Here is an 8,779-nt window from a genome sequence, read left to right as displayed (position 1 = left end):
ATGCCCTTTCTGGAAGAGAATCTGACTGGGGCTCAGTGCCTGACGCTGTGTCCCTGGGTGTCCCTGAACTCCACCCCCAAAGTGGGTCACACATGAGTGTGTCACCTTACTTGGCAGGACAGACTGCACAGATGTAATCACGATGGCTAATCAGCTGACCTTGGCAGGAAAAGCCCAGGAAGGAGGCAGGGGCTCCAGGCATGAGGGCTGGGGCGGGGCTGCAAGAAGGAACTGAATTCTGCCCACAGTGTTCTCCCCAGCCACCCTCAGACAAGACCCCTGCCTGACCAACACCTTGATTGTAGCCATGTGAGGCTTGAGCTGAGAGCCCAGTCACACCACTCGGGACTGCTGACATGCCGTTTCAAGCTGTTAGGTTTGTAAGGAACCACTGGGGTTATCCAGTGAATACTGTCTTGTCCCTCTTGTAGAGGTTGAAGGAAGCCTAAATTTTCCTCCAGTCCCTGTGCTGGGCTCAGCGCCAGAGTCACAGCCACCCCAGGGCCCTACCCGCCTCTTCACTGCCCCTGGGCTTGGCTGTGAAGCAACTCACAAAAAATCCAATCTCATAATTTTGCCCTTTAATGAGCTTTGTCTGTTTACATTTGTTGTGATTTCAGACACAGTTGGGCTTCTTTTCAATTTGTACTTTCTCATGGTTTCTTCTCCCTCCTTGGCCCTTTTTGCTCATCTCAATGTTGCCCCTTCAGACGACGTTGAGAGTTGGGCTCTCGGGTCCTGTTATGTTGTGGGAATCTAAAACCTTTCCTATTTATCTTAAAACATCATTCAGTCTCTTTTCACTCTTGTCAACCATCCTGAGTTCCTTAGAATGTCCCTGGTTGTCACCGGCATGGTTTGTAGACTGTCCCTGAGGCTTTTTGCTCTATCCTATTTTCTAACCCCAGAAAATAGATGCTGCTACCGTCTTCCTGGTCACTGGTACAGTACAGAGGGTTTCACTTCACTCACATTCATGATTTTCTTGCTTCCCTGTCTTTTCACCTCTTAAACTTTCTTTCTGGGATTATTTCCCATCATAAATTCTCGTATAACTTCTTGAAGCCCCTGTAGGTGTGTTTAGGTTAAACCACCTTGCTTACTCTTTGGAAGCAATTTTTGCCTCTTCCTTGAAAGACAGTTTGGCTGGTCACACACACCTGGGCTGACAGTTACTCTCTCCAAGAGTTTTGGCGACGTCCTTTGGTCACTTTGTGCCGCCCCTTGGTGGGTCACCTGTCTTTGCTCTACAGTGGCTGTTAGGGTCTCTCTGCCTTTGTTTTTCTACAGTTTCAATAGATTTCTTTCTATTTAACAAACTCTTGGGATTCACTGGGTCTTCTGGATAGGACAATTCATGTCTGGAAAATTCTTTCATTACATATCTTTAATGTAACCTCCCTTGTGTCCCCTGTTCTCTCCCTGGAATTGACAGGGTTGAACTGCTTGATCTCCCCCCACACTGTCTCATCTGCTCTCCCAGCTTTCTGCACTGCGTTCTGCATAACATCCGACTTCAGCTCACTGATTATTTTTTAGGTGTGTGGAATTTGCTATTTGTATTCTCTCTCTCTCTTTCTCTCTTTGTTCTTTTTGAGAAAGAGTCTCATCTGTCACCCTTGGTAGAGTGCTGTGGTGTCACAGCTCACAGCAACCTCAAACTCCTGGGCTCAAGTGATCCTCCTGCCTTGCCTCCCAAGTAGCTGGGACTACAGGCCCCTGCCACAACGCCTGGCTGGTTTTCCTTCTACTTTTAGTAGAGAGCGGGTCTCACCATGTTGACAAGACTGGTCTTAAACTGCTGAGCTCAAGTGACCCTCCCACCTCAGCCTCCTGGAGTACTGGGACCACAGGTCAGGCGTGAGCCACTGCACCCAGCCTGCTATTTCATTTCTAATTTCAGTTGTTATATTTTTATTTCTAGAAGTGTATTCCATTTTTGATGGTATCTTGTTCCTCTGTCACCCTTCGGTACCCTCTGATTTCTGTAAAGGCGTTAATCACCATCACTCATGTTCTGTGCCGTATTCCTCCCCACTGCAGGGCCTGGCTGCACTCGCTCGCTGATCCCCTGTCTGGTGACCTTGTGTTGTGAAGTCTCCCTCGCGCCGGTGGTTCTGAGGGATCTAAGGGTGAGCTCCTTTGTATCTGCTCTGCCAGGACCTGGGGCTGCCCACTTGGAAGAACAAGAGTGTGGATGCTCAGGCTTTAAGACAGCCTGTGGCTAGAAATTCTCACAGCAGACTTCTGTTGGCCCTCAGCTCAGCATCCTGTCACCTCCCAGCCAGCGGGTTTCCTTGTGTCCCTGCTGAGGCCCCGGGGGCTCCCAGCCTATGTCTGTTTCTCTCTGACTCCCTGCCCCTGCAGCCCAGACTGTCTCCTGCCACCCAAGCCACTCCCAGGCCGAGGTTCCTGCCATAGGTCAGCAGGTGCCCAGGACAGATGGTCACGCTCCTTCACGGTCCTGAGCCGGGGAATCCTCTCCTTCTCTTCAAATCAGCCCCAAAGCCTTTCACACAGGCCTTCGTGTCTCCAGGTCCCAGGTGCGGTGGAAAGGGGTGCTCCTGGCCCAACCCCTCAGTCACCAAAACTTTATTGAGGCTTTCTCAAGTTCACCCTTTGCCCAGTGTCCCCAGTACTGGACGAATGGCCCTGCCTGCCTTCTCAGCTCCTGGGAAGCCCATGTGCACTGGTGTTTAGAGCAGCGTCTCCTGGACGCTTTTCCAGAATCGTCCTGCCGCTGCCTGTGCCTGGCCCTGGTAGCAGAATTGCTGTTGGACAAAAGCTCCATTTTTGCCTGGCCTAGGCTGTGAGGCTGATCAGAGACAGCCTCTGATCAGCCTCTCACGGCCTCTTGCTGAGGCCACTGGGCACTTCTTTGTCCCCACTATTTGAGGAAGCCCAGGGCCTGAGAGAGCCACCTTGTGTCCTCCCACACCTGGCCGGGCCTGGCCCCATGGCCTGCTCACCAAGGCTTTCGGGAGCAGCTGGGGCTTCCCCACAGACCAGCCTGCCTGCCATGGCGTCTCCACCTTTCTCAAGAATGAGGCCGGGCATGTCGGGGCGAGGCAGGATGTATGCTCAGGACTTTTGTCCTGCCCATTCTGGCAAGGGCAGGGGTTGGTGGCTTGGCAGTACCCACAGATCCCCGCCTGTGACTACCCTCCACTGAGCACACAAATTCCCGTAGCCCAGCCATGAGGACAGCACCTCAGGGGCACGAAGCAGCCCTGGTGTGTCCTGAAAAGGCCTTTTAATAGAAACAGGAGGTGTAATCTGTCACAGGCAGTTTCCCGCGGCAGCCAGCCTCCATTAGGTGGCTAATGTGGTGGTGAGGAGTAATGGGCCGGGCAGCCTAAAAACAGATGGCATCAGCAGAAAGGTGCGACTCTACGGCCATCCCCAATGCGCTTCCTGGCCATTTGTCCTCCCGCTCCCCCGGAGTTGGCAACTGGGTCACTGAATCCTCAAGCCTGAGTGCTGTTGAGCAGGGCCTGGGTACAGCCCCTGTGGCCCCCATGGTGGGGGGAGGGTGACTGCAGTATGGGGCCTGTGGAGCTGTCCCCCCATCCTCCTTAGAGTGGCGGCTTCCACTGTACCCCACACTCTCCCTCCTTTACCTCCACATCTGGCCAAAATTCTGTTCTGCTGAGTAACCTGCCTGTTGCTCCCTTGGCTTGGGCCAAACAGAGCCAAGGTCTGTCCTTAGCTATGAGGAGCAGAATATGCATCCGTCCAGTGACCCGGCCCTACATCAGGAGCAGGCGGCCTCGTCTCCTGCAGCTTTAAAACAGGGCCTGTGTGATGTGGGGGTGTCAGGGCTGTGCCCCCAAATTCATATGTTGAAGTCCTAGCCCCTGGAGCCTCAGAATGTGACTATATTTGCAGACAGGTCCTTGGAGAGGAAGGTCGGGTAAAGTGAGGTCATTACTGTGGCCCTGACCCAGCGGGACACAGATGCACATGAAGGATGACCACACCTGGGCACGTATACATGCCAAGGGAGAGGCCTCAGAGCTGCCATCCCCGCCACACCTGACCTCAGACCCCCCAACCCTGCCCCCAGGATGTGAGAGAATCAGGCTCTGCGTCTACAGTGGTCCGGCACCAGCACCTGCCCTCCAGAGCGGGGTCTCTGTGGGCTCCTGGGGGCCCAGCTTGTTTCATGACTGAGCACATGGAACTCGGTCATTGGAAGGCACATGAAGCTATGGCCGTGCCTGCCGAGAGCTCCCAGGGCAAGGGCACAGGGGGCCCAGCTCTGCAAGAGGCCAGGGTCGGCCCCTGGGAAGCGGATCTGGGGACTGAGTGACTCGGGGCATAAATCCTCAGAGAGGTGGGAGAACCAGAGTCCCAGCTAGGCCCAGGCAGCCAGGCTGCTCGTGTTTACAGCCCGAGGTGTCCCAGTTAGCTGCTGCTTTGGAACAAATCACCCTCAAACCTAATGGCTTCAGCAACAGCCATCACTTAATTTTCTTGCACAGTTTCTAAGGTCAAGATTCCAGGAGGGCTGAGCTGATGATTCTGCTTGGAAAATATACTCTGCCTCGCAAGGCCCTGTGCAGACTGGGGGCCCAGCAGCACCTCCTGTCGTCTGATGGAGAACTGGAAGGCAAGGCTGGAGGAGACACAGGCTGGGCTGGCATGTGGGGCAGGAGGTGGGCCAGGGATAGGGCCACTGGGGCTCTGTCCTCAAGTCCTGCCCCCGCCCCCTAAGCCAGGCCACCAGCCGCCTGCCTTCATGGGCGTCCCTGTCCCACAGCACTTCCAGACATACCCACTGTACACACAGCCCCTCTGCTCTAGAGGACAGGCTCATGGTGGTCCAGTGACCTAGCCAGGGCCTGGAGCCATCAATACACAGCTCAGCACTTGGTCCACCTCAGGCTTCCAAACATCCCCCAGAGCCACATGCACAGCACATTTGCTTTCTGCTCTTGAGGAGCTCCAAGTGCTGCAAGTCACACCACTAAAAGCAAAGTTAGTCTTGTGACATTCCCGTAGAGAGCAACCTGGACACACGTAGCCGTAACTGCCTATGCAAGTAGAGGGCTGGCCCCTGGGGTCTCGTCTGTCCATAGGACTGGACTGCTGTACATAGTTATTCAGGGTGTCAGGGAGCCCTGCTGAGGGTCGAGGGGCAGAAAGCCGGCTTCTCCCTCCACACAGTGCTGGGCAGGACAGGAGAAGGGCATCTCAATCCCAGGCACAAGGGCTTTCGCCCCACCCTGCCATCAAGGCACGGTGATCTACGGAGACACATGTGGGCCACTGCTGTGTCCACGCCACCTCTGGGATGTCTCTTTTCTTCCTTAGTGTTATTTATTACACTGCTCACATTATCATCACATTAACAGAAATAAAAATGAAAGGAAAACAAAGTCACCTGTGGTCTTACTGTCCTAATAGAGCAGATTCTTCTTTCCATTATTTGCTCAAAGAGTCTGTACTTTTTCTTTAACACCCTCAGTCCTGAGACAGTCATAACTTCATATGCCTCACTCCCCTGCCTGCTCTTGTCTCTCTGCACAGCCTAATAATCACAAATTGGTCACTATGGACCCTCCATTAAGCAGAGGGACCCTGACTGACCCACATGTTCAGACCTTAGACTGTTTCAGGGGTCCTCAAACTGCGGCCCGAGGGCCACATGAGGTGGTGTGATTGTATTTGCTCCCATTTTGTTTTTTTTACTTCAAAATAAGATATGTGCAGTGTGCATAGGAATTTGTTCATAGTTTTTTTTTTTAAACTATAGTTCGGCCCTCCAGCAGTCTGAGGGACAGTGAACTGGCCCCCTGTGTAAAGTTGGAGGACTCCTACGTGTAGAATCAAAGCCAGGGTGGTTCACTCAGCTGCATGAGCTGCGCATCTGACCCTGAGCAACCAATTCCATTTGTCAGCACCTTGATTTTCTCCAGCGTCAAAGCAAAGAAATGGCCCTGAGCCCACTGGGCAGCCTCTGGGAGGGCTGGGGCTGTGGTCCCAGGGGAGGGTTGGCAGGTGTCCACTTCCGTGGTGTCCTCCTGTTTGTGCCTGTCCTTTCTGCACAGATTTCCACGCATTGGTTTCCAGGGGAAGAGGTGGCTGAGCCGAGTCCTGCGCTGTGGATTTCCAGTGCTTTGAAAACTCTAATTTGATGAGCGCCTCTGTGGTGATCTGTGCTCCGTAGGTTCTCAGGTTTCTTGTCAGATGCCAGGGCTGAGTAAGTGCTCTGAAGTGCTCTGGGCTTGTGCTATGTATGTTCTGATGCATGGAGTTTTCCCACTTAATTCCTAGGAATATTGACTGAATAATACCTGAAAGTCCATCGGCCCTGGCTTTGTTCTGAAGAGAGATAAGGGATGGCCCATAGGCCAGGGTAGATGGGGGCTGAGGCCCAGCACAGGGGACTCACAGGGTCGCCTGGGCCTACAGCGGGCACTGTGTGTCTGCAGTTCAGGACTTCTGTAGCCCCCCATCCCAGCTCTGTGGAAGCCCCCAGTAAGGGGCAAGGGCCCAGGGCCCCTTTGTGCCCAGGGGACTCACAGCCCCGCCTGGGCCTCCAGCGGGCGCTTGTGTGTCTGCAACTCAGGACCTCCCCACCCCCAAAAGGGCCCCCAGGCTTGGCACAGTGCTCAGTGAGGGGGGCACTCGGGATCCCGGGAGTCCAGTAGAAAGAGAGTGACCAGGAGCAGCTTCCAGGGTGGTCAGTGCCAGGCGTGGCTCAGCCTCTCCCAGGTGTGGCAGCGCGTGGCCCTTGTGCTGTCCCAGGTCCTGGGCGCCCAGCTGCAGCTCTGCCAAGGGTCAGCTCACCATCCCTTAAGAGTCCACAGCTGTGCTATCTGCACCTATATCTGTGACATGGGAGGAAGGACATCAGCACTTCACCCTGGGCCCTTAGCCTTCTCCTTGGTATCCTTCCCCACCCGCCAGGGAAAGTTCTGGACTCCTCTGCCTGCCCCTCCCCCATGAGGACCTGGTGTGTGGCATCCAGCTGGGTGTTGGCCAGGGACCAACCAGTGTCATCATGGGCCCAGGTCTGTCCTCAGACCAAGAAGGCCCAGCCCCAGGGCAGGCCTCAGGAAGGTCCAGCTCGTCCCTGACTGTGTGGGCAGTGACGGGTTGGGGGTAGGGTGGAGGGAGTGGGCAGGGCCTTGCTGTGGCATCATCTGCTGCCAGACATGGTGCGCAGAGCTCTGTCCTCCAGCCTGACTTTCCGAGGGAAAAGATTGGATGGGCCCTCTGCCCTGCTGTAGGCGTCCAGCTGCTACCTACTTTGCCCAGTGCCTGGCAGATGTCCCTCCTGAGAGGGCACAGACCTTACTGGGCTCTCCTCACTCTGCTGCCTCCAGCTCTGAGGGAGAGGATCACGGGGTGGGCACTGGACTGGGGTCTGGTCTGTGTCTACAGCTGGGAGGCCCCAATGACTGCACAAGACCCAACTGTCACTGAAAAAAAATAACTTGACCTTGGAAGGAAGAAAGGAGGGCGTAAGACATGGCCTTTGTCCTGCCCAGATATGCACACGAGGGACTGGGTGTGGAAAAGACTCGTGGGATTACCCAGAATGCCAGCCCCATGAGGTGAGTGCAGCCTAGGTCTGAGTCTCCACCTCACCTGCTCAGGTAAGCAGAGGAAACTGTGGCCTGCCAGGGTCCTGGGTGGGTGACTACACCCACACATGCTGTCCCAGGCCATGTGATTGTTTGGGTCAAGCCCTGACTACTGCCTGGGTGTGGTTGTGGGAGGGGAGGACCCTTTTTGCCCCTATGATGGGGGAACCTGCAGAGGATAGGGCGCCAGCAGAAAGAAGAACAGAGAAAGGGCATGGACCAGATCCCAACAGCACTGCTCCTGCCCCTGATTCCAGTCATGCTGAAGGCAGACTTAATTGCCACCTGTGGGTGTTGTCTGTGCTCTTTGTCTGCTAAGCCAGCTCTGTCAGGATTTTGTTATTTTGCTGTGGAAAAGGTGCTGACTGATAATATAACTTTGGGAAGAACTGGGGTGTGGAAATCATAGAACCTGGATGGCCCGGCCCGGTTGCTCCACAGCACCCAGTCCAGCCTCTTCTTGGGCATCTTCAGGGCAGGAGGAACCACCCCACTCCCCACCCAGCTTCAGAGGTTCCTCCTCAGGAATGGTTCTTTCTCCCCTGTCAGAGGTTGTGGAACTCCCAGGAGTCCCTATAGGGTGGATGACCCCCCTCCTCCCTGCCCGTTCCCCACACAGGTGCCTATGACCCTCATTTTCTGGGCATCGACACCCAAAACATGAGCCAGGTTTGCACCCGCAGGGGCCATGCAGCAGGCACACCGACCAGACAGGGATTTCTAAAAATCAGTCAAATAACATCTTTAGATTTCCCACTCGTGTCCACCCAGGGAGGACCTGGCTATGGCTTCACAAGACCCCTCCCAGGGCCTTCTGGCTCCAGCTCAGAAGGGCTACATGAGTTTTGCCCATGTCCCTTCCCCACTGCTAGCACAGCAAACCCAGAGTGTGAAACTGCACCCTTCCCTGCCTGGGCCCACGGGCTCCACTCAGGACCCACAGCCCAACCTCCCTGGCAAGGGATGTGGCTTCACAGGAGCAGGACGAGGGAGGGCCTGGTTGTAGCATGGGGAAAGCCTGCTTCATGGTCAGCTGGGAAGGCCATCTGCATGCAGAGTGCTTATCATAAGAAAATAATCTCCCGAAAACACTCCTGGGCATGGGGGTGGGAACAACAAAGGTGGCAACAAAGGCCCAACCTCAAAGACAATTTCACAAAGCAAATCTCTACACGGTGGAGCAG

General features: G+C 54.9%; 1 long non-coding RNA gene across 1 annotated transcript; it reads left to right on the top strand.

Annotated features, from left to right (window-relative positions):
- Positions 1 to 265: 265 nt before the first annotated feature.
- Positions 266 to 4,898, top strand: LOC128567854 (uncharacterized). The gene is made up of 3 exons (XR_008374944.1): positions 266 to 376; positions 2,044 to 2,132; positions 4,485 to 4,898. It is a non-coding gene; the product is annotated as an uncharacterized LOC128567854 (long non-coding RNA).
- Positions 4,899 to 8,779: the final 3,881 nt, after the last annotated feature.

The sequence above is a fragment of the Nycticebus coucang genome, chromosome 16 (genome assembly GCF_027406575.1).
Source record: "Nycticebus coucang isolate mNycCou1 chromosome 16, mNycCou1.pri, whole genome shotgun sequence".
In the NCBI taxonomy this organism is placed as follows: Eukaryota; Metazoa; Chordata; class Mammalia; order Primates; family Lorisidae; genus Nycticebus; species Nycticebus coucang.
This window is presented reverse-complemented; position numbering and strand designations above follow the sequence as displayed.